This window comes from Monomorium pharaonis, chromosome 1 (genome assembly GCF_013373865.1).
Source record: "Monomorium pharaonis isolate MP-MQ-018 chromosome 1, ASM1337386v2, whole genome shotgun sequence".
NCBI lineage: Eukaryota > Metazoa > Arthropoda > Insecta > Hymenoptera > Formicidae > Monomorium > Monomorium pharaonis.
The window spans coordinates 36,582,357-36,602,945 of NC_050467.1; the positions used below are offsets into that span (position 1 = coordinate 36,582,357).

Consider the following 20,589-nt stretch of genomic DNA (forward strand, 5'->3'; position numbering starts at 1 on the left):
GCGAGGTGGGAGCGAGGAGGGAGCGAGGAGTGAGCGAGGAGTGAGCGAGGAGTGAGCGAGGAGTGAGCGAGGAGTGAGCGAGGAGTGAGCGAGGAGTGAGCGAGGAGTGAGTAAGGAGTGAGCGAGTGAGTGAGTGAAAAAGGGAGGAAGGGAGGGAGCAAACGAGCGAGCGTAACTAGATAAATATGTAGCTAGGTAGCTAGGTAGCAGTAAGTATGCAAGTAGGTATGTATGTTGGTCTGTATGTATGTAGGTAGGTATGTATGTATGTATATATGTATAATTAAACTTTACATTTTTTTATTCAAAATTGCAGAAGACGTTTGATTAATGTAAACGAAAGATAGAGAAAATCAAATTGCAATTATTATTATTTTTAAAGTGAAAAGTCAAATAGCGCGCGCGCAGCGCGCGCCCGTAATGTTCTAGTATCGTAAATTTGGACGATACGGCAGGTCCCGGTACTCACTGAGTGGCATACGCAAAAAGGAGTAATCGCGTCGCGTATTTCGGCAATCTTCGACCGCCTAGAAAACTAGTACGATACTTTGGGGACGGAGTGACAGCAATCGAATATAATCGAATGTTCTATCAAACCTACAATCAGAGCATTTGTGGACAACTCTGCCTGCAGTTTTTCCAGCACGTGTGAATTTAAAAAGCTGAACTAGTACCGCAAAGACTCAATATTACATCACTATCATGTCGCTGACGTTTTCGCTGAGCGGCAAGAGCAGCGCTCTCGCGGCACACTATTCTCCGGCTACAGATTTAAGCGACGATGATTACGAGCTTGGTCTAGCGATTTTTGAAACTTATAACCTATAACACGATACCAAACGTGAATGCCTCAAACAATACGTTTTACTTTGACAAAGACAACACAGAGATTACGATTCCCGAGGGATCGTACGAACTGCAAGCTATAAACGAATTTTTGAAACGCACAATTTCGTGCAAACGTCCGCAACACGACAATTCGTTCCAGTGAAAAAGTCGATAACGTCACGTGTGGAAACAACGATGATGATGACGGAAAGTATCCGATAACGCTTTGCGCAAACTACAATACGATGAGATGCGAGATCAAATGCGCCTACATTTTGGTAAACCTAACAATATAGGATCGCTGCTGGGATTCTTACCGAAGCGCAGTGTATTGCTACCGCGAAAATGGCACGAATTGGATGCGTCGATCAACAAAATGAACGTAAACATTATTCGCGTGGAATGCAACGTGACCGCGAGCGCGTACAGCAACAATAAGAATGTACACACGATGCATGAGTTTTCACCAAGGGCGCCACCAGGATATAAGATATCGGAAAGGCCCGCCCAGATCATTTATCTGCCAATCATTGTGCAGTGCATTCTGACAGTAGTACGGATCTGACAATACGCGCGGTCGATCCGAACGGACGATTGCTTGATTTTCGAGGAGAAGAATCATCGTCAGACTGCACTTGCGACGACGGTTGCAACAATAACGCGAACGTGAGATGCTCGTGCTAAACACATCGCAGCGCGCGAAAGATAACGTTATCACCACACTGATGCCAACGTTCCAACAGTCATCCGATATTTTTGCGACGACGTTTAAAAATATTCAATCATCCTGTTGTTCCAAGAAAAAGACGCTCAACGCGTCAAACGTTAAATTTTTACAATCTCTGGGTTTTGCGGTGCGGAACGTATGATAACGATGATAGACATTCTAAACATCGGGAACGAGTCGATCATCGATGATCACATCGTCAAGATCGAGACTCATACGTACGACCCATTTGCCAACACAACGTTCGGGCACAACGATGAGAAACGAATACCCATATAGCAACAGGATCTGTACACGTTGCCGTTCGAAAGTTTTCTGTACATAGATGGAAAAGTGATGATAAACTAACCAGCCGAGGGATTTTCGGTGGTACTGGGAAATAATTGTGTCGCGTTCATGTTCGATGAGATTCGATACGAGCTCGACTGTGTATAGATTGATCGCAACAGAATAACCAGCACACTGAAAAACTATGCAACGGTATCGTCAGACAAAAACGTGATTCTCAGGAACGCCGGCTGGATTTCGGGTTGGGACCTGAATGGATACTTCAATTTTTGCGTACCTCAACATGTTGTTGGGGTTCTGCGAGGATTACGACAAGACGCGTGGTGATCAACGCTCGTCACGAATTAATTTTAATACGTGCGCGTAACGATAACAGCAGTCTGATGGGAAGTTCGGAATTGGAACTTATGGTTGATATATCCAAGATACAATGGCGTATACCTCACGTACTGCTGAACGAGATACATAAGTTGTCGATGTTGCGTACTCTGGAGAGCGGACGGTACCTGAGCATAGCTTTTCGTTCGTAGGATATGTACGAGTTTCCGCTATTGTAACAAATAACTAAGCATTCGTGAGCCATTAAGACCGCTACTCAGCTCGAGAAGCCGCGATACGTCATCTTTGTTCTGCAGACGGGTCGAAAGAACGTTGTGTCCGAGGACCCAAGCGGATTCGATTATTGCAAATTGACAAACGTGAAGCTGTATCTGAACTCAGAATGTTATCGGTACAACGATATGAACTTGGATTACGATAAAAATAAATGGGCGATTCTGTACGAGATGTACGCGCGTTTCTGCAAGGGCTATTATGGATACGAGTATCTCGAGTCGAACCCCACCGTTTCGACTTTTCTACTTAACGCTCCGTTCGTAATCATTGCTCTCGACAGAACAAATCAAGAACGCAACCGTGAACGTGCGCATAGAATTTAAATGCAAAAAGAATGTGCCGACAAATACCACCGCGTACTGCCTCATCATACACGATCGCGTGGTTCAATACAACCGTTGACAAACGTTGTGCGCAAAATCACCTAACAACGCTGTCTCGTTGTACATTAAAGGAAAGGGGGATGAGACGATATATAACTCTATGACGCATTGAAGTCAATCAGTCTTCTTGAAAACAATAGTCATGTCTGCACCAACGTTCGTAGACCTGCAAGGTCTCATCGTTGGAAGAAGCTTTGTTGTGAAAGAATTTGCCTCTCTCAAAGAGGGACTCGAACTCGCCCATTATGTTTTTAAATGCTCCACAACATGGCATAGTCTCACCAAGGCGGAGAGACATCAGGCGATGTGGTTGAATAAGAATTATCACGTAATATCATGGGATGATGGAATGGTTCCACACATTATAGCTAGGAGTTTGATTACAAAGGCGGTGATGGGTACAACGACGACCGATGATGATGAAATTATTGTATACGTCAAGGGACGTGAGAAACGAGAATGGCTGCGTGATTTGCTTCTGGACGAGGCGAGTCAGAAAGCTTACGTCGAAAATATCGAGACACATTACGAAGACATAGAACCTCTAAACAAGTTGGACGTTACAAACACTTTACGATGTCAGAATCATGTGAACAATTGGGCTTTACAAAATGTATTTAAGCTGTTTAATTGATGATTTAAGAATAAAAAATAAATATATATTATATCCATTTTTTACATTCTTTCATCCTCTTGTATTTCCCTTTTTTCCCTATCCTGTTTTATTTATACAATAATTTTTTTAACTTAAAGCTATATGTAGAAAAAAATAATTCTAACAATATCATTTTTTATACATTTATTTTGTTATAAATATAAAGCATAACGTACAATATGATTCATAACGTAAGTAATTAGCTCACAGTCTACAAGACTAGTTTTCTTAATAATTTTTTAACACATTTTAATTGTCATATAAAGCATCATATATAATATTATCTAAAGCGTAAGCAATTAACTCGCATAAGACGAATTTTATTATATTTTTCGCGTAATAATTTTATAGCGTCGCTTTTATTAGTGATATGGTTTTGACGCAAAATAGTAATAAATTTCTAATATTTGTCACTCACGCTGTACGTATGTTGATCCAATTGATAGCATACATAGTCGACACAATCTTCAAGTTCGAATAGGAACAGTAAGGTTGACGGCTTCATGTACATACGTATAATTATTGTGCAACGTCAACTTTACAATATTTTAATCGCATATTTTTACAAGTTTTATAATCAGATCGCGAAGTGAAAATCTTGAAGATACAGTTGACTGCACAAATCATTCAATATCCACCCGTTGATCCATAAACGTCTTCCATGTTGCGTATGGCAAAATAATCTGGTTGCCTTTGTTGTCACCAAGCAATATTTCTACATAGGATATAGATCCCGCGTTGATTCCAACATCCAAGTATTTGTATGCTATAGCAGTCAAAGCGTATCTCCTACCCAAGATGCGAGAAGTATAATGCTCGCGGCTGCGATTGTAAAAAAGAATATAGCTCGCTATAGAAAAATATAGGATATAATGTACAGAAAAGTTTTAAAAATTATAAAATACTTACGGTTTATCATACGCCTCATTCAGTTGGATCGGAACGTAATAATTCATGTTGTACGTTTGTTTTCGGGAAACTTTTGAAGTCCGTCTTCCACTGATCGACTGAGGAGCAACGTTATCGAGGAGTTTTGCTGTCCGTCTTGTGACACACGAGTGATGTGGTACCATTGTCAGAACTCTTCTTATATTGTACACCCCCTCCTCTCTCCTACAATTTTTTAATCCTTTATTTCAACTGGAGCACTCATCATACCCGACAAAATTACAGCGTTGCCAACGTTTTAGTTAGATCACGTGATCATCTAGAGCCAATCACGCTATCGTAAAACATGTTGCAACTTGATTAATGTATGAAACGCTTATTGCAACGTTGCCCCCCCCCCCCGTGCACATTATCTAACACCCAAAACAGGGAAAGGGTTTTTTGATATCAATACCCCCCCCCCCTTAAAAACATATCAAGTTTTTCAAAGGCACCCCTAAATAGTTTACGTCTGATATGCGGAATATCAGTTTACTTCTAATAAGCGGTTCTTCCCAGGGGCTCCGTGTGACATCATCCCTCCCTGCCGTAAATCCCTCCACGCCTACAAGTTCCCCCGCACCCCCTTCAGAGCTCCCGAATTAGAACCCCTCTTGAATTTCTACTAGTAAGTATTAATATCATTACCCATAAAGCTTAATAATAGCACCCGCGTTGAGGCCCAAACTTTAGACGCATCTTTGCAATCCTTTGTTGATGTAGTAACTGAACTCCAACTGACATCCCTTAGCATCAGCAAAACAAAATTCTTCGATGATCTTCCTTAGCGATACGTAGAGAAACAACTGCGTGCCTATTTAATAAACATCCCTTTGAACCTTATTATCTGTAAAAATTTAATAGACACCCGACTCTCTAACCCGAGAAGTCTTGATAACAGAAAGTCACGCGTCCGCTTGTGGTGGACACAAAGGCGTAATAAAGACGTATAACCGCTTGAAAAGTTAATTATTACTGGAACACGATGAAAAGGGATATTCAGAAATTCATCCAACAATGTCGAAATTGTCAGCTAAAGAAACTGACCAGGATAAAAACCAAACAACCAATGATCATCACGGATACCCCCGGAGGCCCCGGAAAAGCGTTTGACAAACTCGCCCTCGATATCATGGGACCTTTTCCTGTTACAAAAAACGGAAGTCGATATATACTTACCATGCAGGACCTCCTCACAAAATACTCTGTTGCCGTTCCTTTGAAAGAAGCTACTTCTTTAACTATAGCTGATGCCTTCGATAAAAATTTTATTTGCACCTATGGTACACCCAAAGCTATTTTAATTGATCAAGGAACGAATTTCCTGTCCTCTTTAATCCGTAATCTTACACAAAAATTCGGTATCCAGCATTTTAAAACTACAGCATACCACCCGTAATCTAACGGATCTTTGGAAAGATCTTATCATGTTTTAATGGAATATCTGCGTACCCAAGTAAATAAGGAAGAAAATTGGGACGACTACATAGAACTAGCTATGTTCTCATACAACATTAGTGTTCGTGAGGGAACACAATACTCATCTTTTGAACTAGTCTTCGGTAAGCTAGCCTCCCCCCGCCTACCCTCAGCGCACTTGCCGATTGACGAAATTCTCGAAACCATCTATTACAAATACCCGTCCAACTTGTTTAATAAATTACGCAATCTACAGGAAGACACGCGACTTAATCTTACGAGAGCAAAAGAGAAAAGCAAACATTACGATAAAAGACTACACTCGCAAACCTTCAAAGAAGACTCTTATGTATTGTTCAAGGAACCACTTAAAGGAAAATTCTTTGTCCAATACTGCGGACCCTACCCCATCACTAAAATTCCACCTATTTAACAATAATGTTAAAATTTTGATTGGCAAACAAACCCGAATCGTACATATCGATAAACTGAAAATTGCGCATATTGATCCTGGATGAAATACTAATATATTTTTGTATGTTCACAGATGCCAACAGTGATTCGTGGAAGTCTTAAAACACTGGATATTTCACAACCTCCATCACCATCAGTCAATCATTTCTTACATTTTGGTCAATGTTGCCGAATCGTTGGCTACATTGAGCCCGGGAAATTCACATGTATTTGCCATATTTGTCTCGTTCGACGTGTTCCCACTTTAGGCCACTAATATTACGAAAAAGTTCTGACTTATTTTGCTAAAGACGGACCTGACAATCTTTTTATACGTTGTACTTTATGCTACACCGAACTCCTCATACAGCAATCAATCGCGTGCTGTTATGATTGCCGACGCGCATATGCGCTTATGTTAACACAGCTTTTACAGACAAACCGCGATTACAGAAACCTAGATTTCTGTAGGAATCTTCTTCTGTAGGAAGGAATATTCTTACACGCCGGACAAGACTGTAACATAACAAACTCCGGAGAAATTCTTGTCCTCGGACACTATTCTTAAAATAAAAATGTGCCCGCCTACGTCCTGCTTGCCTTTTACAGGCATATTTCGAAAATATTCCTATTTATATAAAGTCCGATGCGCAAAGGGGTCGATTTACACTTACGGAGACATTAAATTATGTTCCACTTGCGGGAACGAGAATTCCTAATCTATTCCGAGAAAAAGCGTACCACAATTTTGTCTACGGTTATGTTATTCGTAACAAATGCTACCTATGAAAACAATTCCTTACCGCTGAAAGACCTCCCTCTGAATGTATAGATTGCATAAGAGGCTACATACGATGCGTTAATCATTTTAGAGCCCAGGAAAAGTCTTCCGATGACATAGAATTTTTATTATTTGATACCGAACAATATCATAATACGCCTAACAATAGCGTAGACTCTGAATCTAGCTTAAAACTTTATTATATGCCGTATTATATGCAAGTCTCAACATATTAACCAGTATTATACACACTTTATATATATATATAATTTATTTTTACTAGCTCTATATACATATTGTTATCCGTACTCTACGTCTTATCCATAATTACGACGACTATGAAAACAAACAAAAAGAATCACCTTATTTTATTTTATTTATATACATATTCTGCGTGTACTACTCGTAAACATGTTACACAAGTGTAATAGTATTAACTAACAACAATATTTACGATAAATTAATATATATTTCTTGTGTTTACTATAATAATTCTAAATACACATACTGTATATTCTCCACGATCATAAAAGGGAATAAACTGAATATCTGTTTACACATATATTAATATTAACCAACATATGTAGGAACTTATCATGCGCCCTGCAGTAATGTAATTCCGTTTGCTTAACAAATAATATACATATTTAGATTAAGCATAATTATTTACCTTTATTTGAAAATCTTATATATTCCAGATTATGTTACTCTATCTTACCTTTGTAATATTTATATCGAGTGGAAGCGCTCTGATGGGTGTTGCGGTGGGCAACACCTGAATATGACCACGATATCACTACTTGACGTTGGAGAATACAATCTCAATATACGAAAGCTAAACATCAGCCGAGTACCGTCACGCTGAAGTCATGCAATGTAAGATGGAAATTTCACGAATCATATACAAATGCCGAATTTCACCACATCTCCGTTGTGCATAATGGACGAGCTGATTATGTCCAAAAAACCGGATACGCCCAATGTAAGAGACTGTTTCAAGACGGAACTATCTCTATGGGAGCAGAAATTTATTTACATGTAATACGAGTAAATCAGACTACGACTCGAAGCCTTATCCTTGGTGGCCAGATCCAGATGGCCAATGCCATATCGTGCAGCAATACTCTGACCTTTACGGAACCTGGGATGACGTAATGGTTCAAGCTGTCGCCAAAATTACTTTAAAATCTTTCTACGTTCCTGTAAACTTGAATGCAGGAAAGGTAATACTGAAGTCAGGAACAATGTGTCCTTTAAAAGACAAATTCTGCATTGATTCCGAAGATGGATACACCTATTGGAAACCTGCTGTATCGTCGAAAACTCTCCTCTCGGAGAGATCTTGTTATTTCGAATGAAAGGATAGGTGATAGGAAATAAATACAACGATTTTTTGAGCCAACGAACCAAGTTCTTTATTGGCTCAATGGGGAAAAGTCTTGCGGCATAAAAATCCCAAATGAAGAATTGTATATTGAAACTTTATAATGTGCGATTCGTATAAATGATATAATTAAGGCAATCGTTTAATCGAGTCCCAAGTAGCAAACTGACGTCTGTTATACCTTGCGGTATAACAAATGATTTTTGCCGTACCTTGCAGTGTGATAATAGATTTTTATGGGTTCGTTGCTGCCCAAGGAGTAGGAACTCGCGGAAAAGGCGGCTTTTGTTGGCAGGGTCCACAAATCACTAACTCACTGATTTTATGTTAATTTAATAAAAAGGTTTATTCTATCTTGCGATACACAATAGTTGCGGTCGGCTAAGGTGCCGCGTCGTGTTACACTGAGTTGATTAGATACGGCGCGTGACTCGAAGATAGCGCGTCGTATGCTCGCTCGAGGTTTGCCGCGGCTAAGTCCTGAACTCTGTCGTATTCTAATCGTGCGGGCCGTACGTATCGGCTTGATTATAAAATGTCAGATCCCGCGGCCCGCGGTTCGGCAGCGGCTTAAGTAGTGCCGCGGAATTGATATAATAGTGGGGCAACGGGTCCTCCGCATGACCATATATGGTCATTCCTGCGCGCGTCCGGCGCGCGGGAAATATTCGCGAGCTTAGCAACAATTGTCAAAACACAAGCTCAGTATGCATTTCCGGTGACATGATTGTTGCTAAGCTGGCTTTGCTAAATTCTTTAAGGTGGTTGGTGCGTTGGCCAGTGCAATGACCGGCCGGCAGCGCACGAGGCATATGTCACTTGACACCTCGTGATAGCGAACCTTCCTCGGCGAGCTATATGATATCTTTTCTTAGTTTAATTTTAATATTCTATATTCTATATTTTATCATATTATTTTATTGGTTGCGAGTGCTTCGCGCACAACATCCCTCCCCCGTTGGAAAAACAAAAACGGAGGTACGAAGTTTTTGTCTATCGCAATTAAAACCGTGTGCTATTGCTACGCTTTAAAATAGATCTGAGAATTGTATATTCCGCATCTATATCTAATGTGACTCGCTTCTCAGGGCTATTTCGTTTTTTCTTTTTTATTACAATAACGATTATTATTACTGCTAGTATTATTACAATAATTGTTCCGCTGGTAGCCTTTGGATAGATAAAGTTCGGTGACTGAAAAATTGAATTTGATTCTTCATTTAATTTTTTGTCCATTTCAATAATTTTTTTGTTTAATTCCTCTAATTTTGAGGAATGTAGGACAATGTGTTTTAATTTTGTCGGTTGCACTGCATTTGTGCTTAGTTTTGTTTCGTTCTCTAGTATTGAAATATTGTACTGCGGTAGAAGATACGTTTCTATTTCCGTATCGTGTGACAACTTAGGTGACTTTATTATTGTGTCTTCCGTCATTAATTTGCAGTTACTCTTCAATGTTATTTTACCCACTTTTTTCAATAACTTCCTTTATCTGACCGTGGTCTTTACAGTATAGTTTTACAGTTCGTTTTTCCTGTACGGAATATAGCCATGAGTGCGAGTCGCTTAATGCTATCCTAAAACTATAGTTAGATGCAATGTTTTTAATAGTACAATTTTCGTGATACCTATCGGTTTCTAGAAATATTTTGACTTCGCACACGGAGTGCGGATTAATCCTATTTGTAGGATAGTTTCGCTCGCATAGGTAATCTTTATTTATTTTTATACAATTTTGTAGATTGATACGCGACAAAGTTATGTACGTGTGCTGATCCCCGTCTATCGCTATGATAGAGTAACTGATATCTATTATTGAAAATGTGTTGTTACGCTGTGGCACAAATAGTGCAATTACATTTAATATTTCGTATTTAGACGTTGATATTAATGGAAAACGCAAAATCGTGTATATATTTGTGCTATCGCAGTACACGCTTACAATTGCGAATTGTTCAATGGTTGACCATTCTTCTTGGTTCGCTCTAAACGGAAAATAGACTCCTTCCGGGAGTTGGGAGTTCGCGTCTTTAAGCAATTGTATTAGGTGGTCTATAGGCGTTAGTCTGTGGTGCATCATACCCTTTTTTAATAATGTGACGTAATCTAAAACGTCTTCCGCATCGCGAGTTAAATCTGATAGTATTGTGTTGATAATTATAAAATTCGATTGTATGTTGTTTGCGCGTTTGCTTTCTAGTAATTCTAGCTTTAAGTTTTTGGTCGCGTTCGCGAGGAGGTATTCGTTATGTTGTACCGTCTTTTCAGTCTCATCGATGTGTGCTATAGTCGCCTGCATTATTTTTAATTGATTTTATACAGCGTGCTTTGTTGATTGTTGTGCGTCGTGTAGCATTGCGAGTTGCTCGTCAATTACTTTTTTGTCGTCGGCGTCCATGGTACCGAATAGCGATTTTGCTATTAAGCCTACTCCGTCGACCAGTCCTCGTTTTTGTACTGTCGGCGTCTTATATGTATCAGTTATACGGAGGATCAATCGGTTTGTCCTTTGATATTTTTTTGTTATGGCTGCGTTGAAGCTGTCGCATATGGCTTTATTTATTACCGCTACGATTCTACATAAATTGTCTGTTTTTTATACATATTTTTCAATTTGCGTCAGTCTTTTTAATAAAGACGCAGTGTTTATTTTAATTATTAATTTCCACTGCGATTCAATTTGTCGGAGTCTTCCTATTTTTTCATAGTATATCCCCGGATGACGGATGAATTTCTCTACTTGATACGGCGCACAGTGGTGCCATGTATAGGGAAATTGCGGAAAAAATTATATAACTCATTAATTGTGCAATGTTTGTTTATAATACGATTTGATATGTATGTAATAATTAAAAAACTTCAAATTTACATACACAAGGTAAGCCAAAAAGTGTGACGTCGATAAAATATCTTAAAAACAAGACATTTAAGAAAAAAATATTTCATCTAAAAATTGTATAATCTAAAACGGGAAAAATAATAATAAAGTTAATGTATGTATACATGCATGTATAAGTTGTTTTGATAAAATATATAATTATGCAATGTACAAAAACACAAATACATTTTATTAACATAAAATCGTGTAATATAAGTTTGAAAGGGATTTTGTTTGAAATTTAAACACGATTAATAAATAACACTTTTAATTTATTAACAAAGTAAATCTTTGGCTTCTTTATTTAATTTATAAATTTTTTTATATGTTTCATTTTTGAGACAATTTATAAAAGGATCAGAAGACACAAGCATCATGTGCATAATATCTGCATTCGTAAGGACATGGCTGCATTTTCTTGTATGATTGAGTCGATATCGCTTGTAGTCTTTATTCCTAGCCTCTTGAGTTTCTTTTGATAATGCTCCAATGGGTAATCCTGCATTTTCTATAATTTCTTTACCTAATTTAGACAGATTAAAAAAATCGCCAAATTTAAATTTAAAACACAAATATTTTTTTACTGTAAAAGTCGTTCTTTATATAAAATTTTATTAAAGTGCAATTTTTAACGTTGCGAAAATTCTATGTTATAATTTATTTATCTATCTATCTATCTATCTATCTATCTATTCATTTATTTATTTCTCTTACCATGTAGAAGGATTTTGTGAACTGTTACTGGCATGAAATACCAAGAATATTTTTCGACAAATATTTCTGCTGTTCTGTAAGCATATGAATCGAATTTCACTGGATCTATGTTTGCTTCACAATTGATTACTTGCAATATTATAGAAAATCTTTCAATTAATTCTTCGTCAACTCCAGTTATTTCTGCTGTAATTTTTGGATCAGCAAAAAATCGTCGTGAAGTGTTTCCGTCGTTGGATGATCCGAAACCTTGTTTGACGATATCTACTCTTAATCCAAGTTGATTGTAGAACGCAACTTGTATTCTTTTTTTGCCTCTTCTTTTTGAATGCGCGTTTCCGAGGTTACTGACCATTTCTTAAATGACAGATTATAGGCAATGTGTAATATACACTCCATAAACTTAATTCGTGCATGTAAAGGTGACATCCCGAACTTGAGAGCTTTTTCTTTGTTCGATCTTAGCCTAATTTCGAATAAGTCATTTCAGATGGTTTGGAACCGCAAATGAAACATACAGCTGAAGAACCCGTGTCTTACAAATTGAGCTATTTTACTATCTATCATAGTAAATATCATTTCGTGTTTTACTTTAAACATAATTCCGAATATGTTTATTTCTGTTTGACGTAGTTGAGCAATTTCAATATTCATATGTTGTACTTCATTTTTTATCTCTCTGCAGTTTCTTTACCATATTCGAATTTTATTGCCCGACAGTATCTTGTTGAAGAAGGTCGATTATTATTCCAAATTAAAATATTTTTATTGAAAGTTGAAACGAGACTTAAAGGTATCATTGAGATCATAAACATACATCCATCAGATGTTTTGTTATCTTGTGTAAAATATTGTTTATATTCACTTTGACCCGACGATCCGTCACAGCCCCATTTTGTGAGTTCGTTAGAATAATGTCAGTTCGTTAGAATTGATATCAGCAATATCCTTTTTATTTATTGTTTTGAGCAATCTCGTGGCAGTGTGATCCAGTAATTTTTGTAAATTATTTGATGCTGATATTTCTGTAAAATTAATATTTTCCGGATAACATTTTTCTTTTGTGATGAAGGATTTTTTTATATGACGGAAATATATCAAATCCAACATTTTTAGTTGCAGCTCTTATCGTCTCATATTGCCGTTTTGATAATTAAGCATCCAACATTAATGCTAATGCAGTATCAGGATTGAAGCCATTCTTTTCTTGTTTTTCTTGAATGTCGATCACAGCAGCCTTAATTAATTCTTCTGAATAAGTATTACGTAATTCTTTTTTTTTTGTATCGTTTTGCACGATCGCAGCATTCACTGAAATTTTTTCTCGGTATACTCCGGAGTATTGCTCTCTCACTTCTATAAGTGAATATAAATCTATGGAATAAACGCGCGCGCCAACTTCAACTTGTTGAATCCCGTTGCTAAGCAACCAAAACATCTCCGAAAATCAATATATGTCAATCGGCGGTCAATTCAGCTAATGTGGGGATCGTCCCGACGGGTACAAAAGCCGAGCTCGATCGGGATCGAGCACCATTCCTCGTCGACAGGGCTGGTCATCAAACCGCTCTGCCGCCTGGCGCACGCCGGCTTTCGACTTCCTAGTTCCCGCCGACGAGACAGGTCACTAGACCGCCTCGCCGCCTGGCGCACGCCGGCTTTCGGCTTCCTTGATTCCGCCGACGGAGCAGGTCATTAGACCGTTCCGCCGCCTGGCGCACACTGGCTTTCGGCCTCCTAGCTCCCGCCGACGAGGCCGATCACTAGCCGTCTCGCCGCCTGGCGCACGGCGGCTTTCGGCCTCTTTGACTCTGCCGACGGAGCAGGTCACCAGACCGTTCCGCCGGCTGGCGCACGCCGGCTTTCGGCTTCCTGACATCCGCATAACCTCGCGACCGCGACCGCGTACTACGGTGCTGCGCATCAGTGCGCTTCCGTTCGGATACCGTAGTCTAGTCTATACACTCTAAAAAATATTAGTGTAAAATTTCACCACACCCATGTAGTTAAATAATTCGGTGTGAATTTTAACACCGAAATTGTAGAGGATCTTTCACACCGACAATCGCGGTGTGAAACGTTGACGCCTATTGCTTTGTTTTCACATCATGCGGTGTGAAAACGCGACACGCGACTGCAAGCAACCAATCGCTACAGCGTTTAGGTTATCGTACCAGTTATTAATCCGTGTTTGCGCCATCCGTCATAATTACTAAGAGGAAATCCGGGAAAAGTATAAAAGACTTCACAGTCTTTTTTGTTGTTTTAAGTTATAATAGTATTTGTGACAATTGTGTATTATTGAAAAAGATAACTCACGCAGCTCGACAATATGCTCGTCAAGGTAAAGTACCATAACCTGAAGATTTAGGTACAAGTGATTCAGCGGAAGAATTCATTGTTAGAGATAAAGTTATGTGTTTTAAGCAACAAATATATCAGAAACGTGGCAAGCAGAATCTTCTCGTGATATGCATCAGTTTGCATTCAACGTACACGCATCAGCAGAAATGTCTTTCGGCGTAAAAGTTGGGGATCGCGCCGGTGTTGCATCTTTCGCTAACACGGCATGCTCAAAAAAGATAGAATTATAATGAGTAAGAAGACGTCATACCGATTCGCCGGTGTTTTACTCGTACTCAAGTGAGAGACGTCATTAGTATCGAGTGCGAGTGAAACAGATATTGAACACCGGCAAATCGTTATCATGTCTTCTCACTCATCATAACTCTATCTTTCTCGAGCGTGCAGCGTTGGTAAAGGATGCAATACCGGCGCGATCCCCAATTTTTTCGTTTCTCCTCGTCTTCACTTTACCGCGCGCCTAGTAACACATATGGCGCTTCGTGTGTGTAGGTAATCTCCGTGCTGGACTCCGAAGGACGCGTCTCTTTCTGTCGGTGCGCGTATGTACATACATGTTCATTGCAGTTATGTATCTGTGTTCACTGGAAAAATATTTTATAATAAATTATTTTTCTCTTTACTAGTACGTAACAAATTTATGACAGAAATAAAAGACGAAAAAATAAAATTTCAAGATTCAGATGAGACTGAAATAGACTCTGACGATCTGATAGAGTGTATATTGCAAAAGCAGTCTGACAGCTTTATTTTGAATATTGTTACAGAAACTTCAACTGCTTCCGGTAAGTCCGTTATAAACCTGGTAATATATATAATTGTGTACATTCAGAAAATATATTTTCAAAAATTTTGTGCTAATGTATTAGGATTTATGGTGCAGTATTCAACAACAGCAATAGATTTATTGTTTGCCAGTACATCATCTGCTTGTGACAACATTATATTACCTATTGAACAGTATCTGGAAAATACTAAAGAGAATGTTTCTGCCAGTACATTTGCTTATGACGACGTTAACATTTCTGTATTACCTATTGAACAATATCTAAAACCTGCTACAGAGAATGTTTCTGCCCGTACATCATCTGCTTGTAATAACATTTGTACATCACCTAATGAACAGAATCTGAAAACTGTTAAAAAGAATACTTTTCTGCTGAGTCAAGATCCAAAAAAAGTACTTCAATAGACAACATATTAATTTGCACCCAGTGAGAAATAGTACATCGAATCGACATCGAATCGACATCAAAATGATGATTTCGATGTCGATTCGACGTCGAATTGATGTCGAATTCATTACCGTTTCTCGCTGGGCAGTAATATAAGATTACTTTAAAAATAATTTAAATAAAAATAAAAATTAAAATTAATGCATATGTAGTTGTGTTTTGATGATACCATACAATATTTTTATACAGGTAGTTAACAAAACTTTGAATGAAACAGCAATTGGACGCAATCTGCTAAAAGAATCTGAAGTAAGTGCTACTCTGAAACCTGAATCTCGTCGAGCTTTGGTTAGATTGATTATTGGACATATTCAAGAACAGCATGGGTAAATAATCTTTCTCGTGAATCTTTCTGGTACATTATATAATAATTTATACTTTATTTTTTCTCTTTTATGCAGAATAATCCCAAGTAAAAATGTTAAGATTTTTTACGCAAAAGGCATAGTGCAAACATTTCCAACATTACGGGATCCCAGTACTGCAGAGGGATGCGTAAGTACTTATGTATAAAATTTAGCTTGAAAGAATAAGGATTTTTTTTCTATACATGCACACATATATATACACACAGAGGAGCTATTCTACAATCCTAAGGACAGAAGCGGTTATTTGACCTGGCGCCTTCGTACAGTAAATAGGATAATAGATCCTTACCATGTACCAAAAAAAGCCAAGAGAGAAATAACTTTGCTATCTAATAGTAGCCCTGAAAATCCGAGAATTCCTGACAGTCAAATAAATGAAAATCAAGAAAAGGAAATTGTTGAGTGGCTGAAAAATGCATCTCCAACGACACAATTGGCTGACATTGAAATTAGAATGAGACAATCATTAAAATATCGACGTACTATAATACTAGATCCAAAAATCTCCAAAAGTATACTTACAGAATTCCCACGATTTCTAGATACGCCAGGTTTGGTAAGCTTTTTTTTAAATTTTAGTTTGAAATTAAATAAAAGCAATATAAGTTGTTTACTTATTATTTTTTTAGATACAAAAAGATTTTGAAGCTCTAATGCCAGAACATGCGTCCAAATTAATTGAAAACTGGCAGGAATTTGAAACTAGAATAATTAAAGTATCTGAGACCACAATAAAAAATAAGAATAAAGATATTGCATGTAAGTATTTAATAATGCACAGAATTACGAACTTTTGTTGTTTTTCATTGATGTTGTGAAGCGCAATGTATAATATATGTTTATTGGCAGTGTTACGTCCGGTTAAATCATTCTCACCGTCCATTACGAGCATGCGGAGCACCGCGCCGAAAAATCGTGTTGCCTGGTAGCTAGGCGCTAGCGTTCACGCGCCGCCGGGCTCAGGGTATCACGCGCTGTAAGCATGCGGTCCATACGGATGACACGCATGCTTAATATAAAACGCTAATTATGTGCAAATTACCGAGGGAAACGAAAAATCTCCAAAGGGAAGCGACCCCTTTTTTTTGGGAGATTTATTCTGAGGCACCTCAGCCTCAGACTGATAAAATAAACCGCATAAATTAATTAATTAAATTAACTTGATAATGATTCGTTAGAGAGGAGACGGGACTCTACTGTTGCGCGTGGCTGTGCACCCGCGATCGTGGGGAAGTATTCGGCGCGGGGCGGCGATGGCCGAGTGTCCTTAATTAGCGATAAATAACTCCAGCGGACTCCGGGCGCGATGAGGAGCACGCAGAACCTCCGTGGTCGCTGAGCGTCGTATCCCGAGGTCCGTAGTGAAAAACTGGAGTTAGGAATTCGTTCGATTAAAAAGAGTGGGCGATAGTCCCGCTCCGCGCAAGTGGAGAATATGAGCGCGGGAACGGAATCCCATCCGACGGAAGTAGAATCAAACATAAAAATTGACTAATTGCGGAAATAATTGACAGGCGTCGGGTAATTTACGACCCGCCGCTCATAGCTCTTCACCCCCGATTACCCTCACTTTGAAGTATATAAGGCGAGATTTTCGGCCGAAACCCGGATTTGCCTTCTCGATTCTGACGGAGAGTACGTAGCGTGTCATTATTAGAATTGCTTTTCGGACTTAGAATATTTCTGCGAGAATTGAAATCGTGATCACGGACTTAGCCGTTCGAGAGTGAAATCAAATCGCGAAGTTCGGACTTAGATTATTTCCGCGAGATCATGCTCCGGACTTAGCCGTTTAAGTGAGAATTTAAATAGTGAATTTCGGATTTTTGATTATTTCCGCGAGATCATACTCCGGACTTAGCCGTTTAAGTGAGAATTTAAATAGTGAATTTCGGATTTTTGATTATTTCCGCGAGATTATACTCCGGACTTAGCCGTTTGAGTGACAATTAAAATAGTGAATTTCGGTCTTTAATTATTTCTGTGGTTTATACTCAATCTGTGTGAATCGAGGCGGCAACTTCCGTACCTAACCCTCTTTTACGTTTTTTTCTTTTTTTATATATATATATTATTATTATATAGATCCGGTTGCGAGCAAGTGTGCGAAAACGTGTGTAAAGGTGCTAGAGTTCAGCGCTGTTCCCCTTTGTTCTATATATATAAAGTGAGTGATTAATTCGAAATTTGAGCGATTCATTTTTTTTTCTTCTTTTCTTTTCTCTTTGCCTAGTGAAGAGTTCTACGGAGGAGAGTGAGATTTGCTTGCGCATCGGGAGGACTCGCGACGTCCGCGCGTCTTCCCCGATAGCGCGGCCACCCCGGTTCCCCCTGCGTGAGCGCGCCTTTCGCGCTACCTCAGAGGGATCGGACGTTGACCCTCTCTCTCTCTCTCTCTTGTGCTCTTTTTCTTTTTCTCTTTCCAAAGTAGATAACCGCGATAGTGTCTTGGGGAGGGGAGATTGAGATTTGCTTGCGCATCGGGTGGACTCGCGACGTCCGCGCGTCTTCCCCGATAGCGCGGCCACGCCGATCCTCCCCGCGAGAACGCGCTTTCCGCGTTTCCTCGGAGGGGTCGGGCGCAGACCCTCTCTCTCTCTCTCTCTCTCTCTCTGACCGACTGAGCATTTCCGCGCGAATCTTTTATGCCATCTCAATTGTAAGGCGATCAAGCGATTAAATAATTCTCAAAATAAAGAGATCCCCATCCCATCCTCAGTAATTGTCGATATCAAACCACGCGTTTTATGCGCGCTAATAATAGAAATGGCATTACTGCGTACAGAATGGGCAGAGCACGGCGAGCCGGACGCCGTATTCAGTTGAAGCGGCTCCAGGCAGAATACGAGTCCAGAGGAGTGTTCGACCCGCGGGTGTTTTTGCCTCCACTCCCTCAGGGGCTAGTTAGAGCGCCAACGGCACCCCTCCCGACACCTCGGGAGCTTTTTTCGGCTCGCGCGCCAGCGCCGCCAAAACCGCCAACGCCGCCTCCCGGAAAGGCTGCCCCCGACGCCGGGCCATCTACGGCCGACGCGATTAACGGGACGCCCCAAGGCCAAGGCACTCCTTTCCAATCGGGCTATCGAGGGCCCGTAATACTCGAAATTAAACCAGTAAGGTCGGACACTGTAATCCCGGCCCGAATAAGACTGGTGTTACCGGAAATAAATGAATTAAATTAATATCCGTTTTCGTTCGTTTTCCTTATTATTCCGCTCATACGCTCCCTAAAATCCCGCCGGACGTAACAGCAGTATGGGACAAAACTATACAAACACTATTTTTACTTCTGCATCTTTTACCACCAACAGCTAAAGGAAAAAAAAGCCGAATCGTGCAACTGTAAATGTGGCAATGTCACGTCTTATATCGTTTCATCAGGTAACAAAATAAATTAAGGGGTTACACCAACCTAGACGGTCGAAAAACAGGCCTAACTTTGATATTTTATTCCTCCTAAACGGGTAGTGGGAATTAAATAAAATTTTGGGTGATTATTGACTTATGTTTCGACAATAAAAAAAAATTTTTTTATTAAACAATGGCGACGGAAAGCAGAAATATGGCCGCCGACACACATTGAGGTTTGGAAAAACGCATTTTGCGGTGACCACTGTCCCGTCTAAACGATCCATCTGAAACAAAAAAACAAAATGGTGTTTTTAAGTTAACAGTAGTGGTTTGTCGGTGACGATCGCCGATTGTCGATTTTATCGTTTGTTACAAAATGGCGATGAGTTGAAGTTAAAATTAAAGAAAAAACGAAAAATTTTTGTCTTTTTCATTTTTTTAATTTTTAATGAAGACCGATTAAAAAAAAAATAGATCGTCACCGACAAAAGAATGTTTCTGAGAGTATTGTGTAAAAATTTGAAAACGATCTATCGATTAGTTTTTGAGATCTGGTGGTCACCGACTTTGAAAACCATGTTTTGAGAAAAACGCGTTTAAAGTTTCAAGTTTAGTTTTACTATTGTTAATAGCCGAATTTTGCACTTTACCTCTAGTCGACAATTCTGGGGCCATATAAGATTCCTTCCACATCAATAACAGCAGCGCTTTGTGAAGACTTTTGTTGACAGCGAGCAATCCTTTCTTCGCGCGTCGCCTTCTGCGCTCGTACTTCGGCCACATTGATGCGCGCTCGGTCTTGATTTTCGCAATATGCAGCACAATTCTTTTATTATCATTAATAAATATGCGGCAGCATCTTCATTAAATGTGTATGCAGCAATATTTGCAGCAATTTGCACAACGTGTGCACCGCTGTGCTGCACTTTTGGCGCTATGCGCCAAATCAGTTTGTTCAAACTTTCGTTAACGTTTTGCGTAATCCACCGACGCATTTCTCCAGTAAATTATCACTAGAAAGTTGTTTTCAAATATTGGACGAATGGCTTTAATCACATCATCGTCCAGTGGCGATTTATGTTGATATTACTCCAATTCGATCACTCGAACGCTCGATCCCGTTTTACTCAACTCTCTGTAATTTCGGCATTTTTTCAGATATCAACATAAAACTTTCAGGATATATTCTCGAAACTTGAAGCTTCAAGAAAATATAATA

At 39.3% G+C, this 20,589-nt stretch overlaps 1 pseudogene; it reads left to right on the forward strand.

The window, feature by feature from the left end:
• Positions 1–11,608: 11,608 nt before the first annotated feature.
• On the forward strand, positions 11,609–19,451 carry LOC118647652 (annotated as a pseudogene).
• Positions 19,452–20,589: the final 1,138 nt, after the last annotated feature.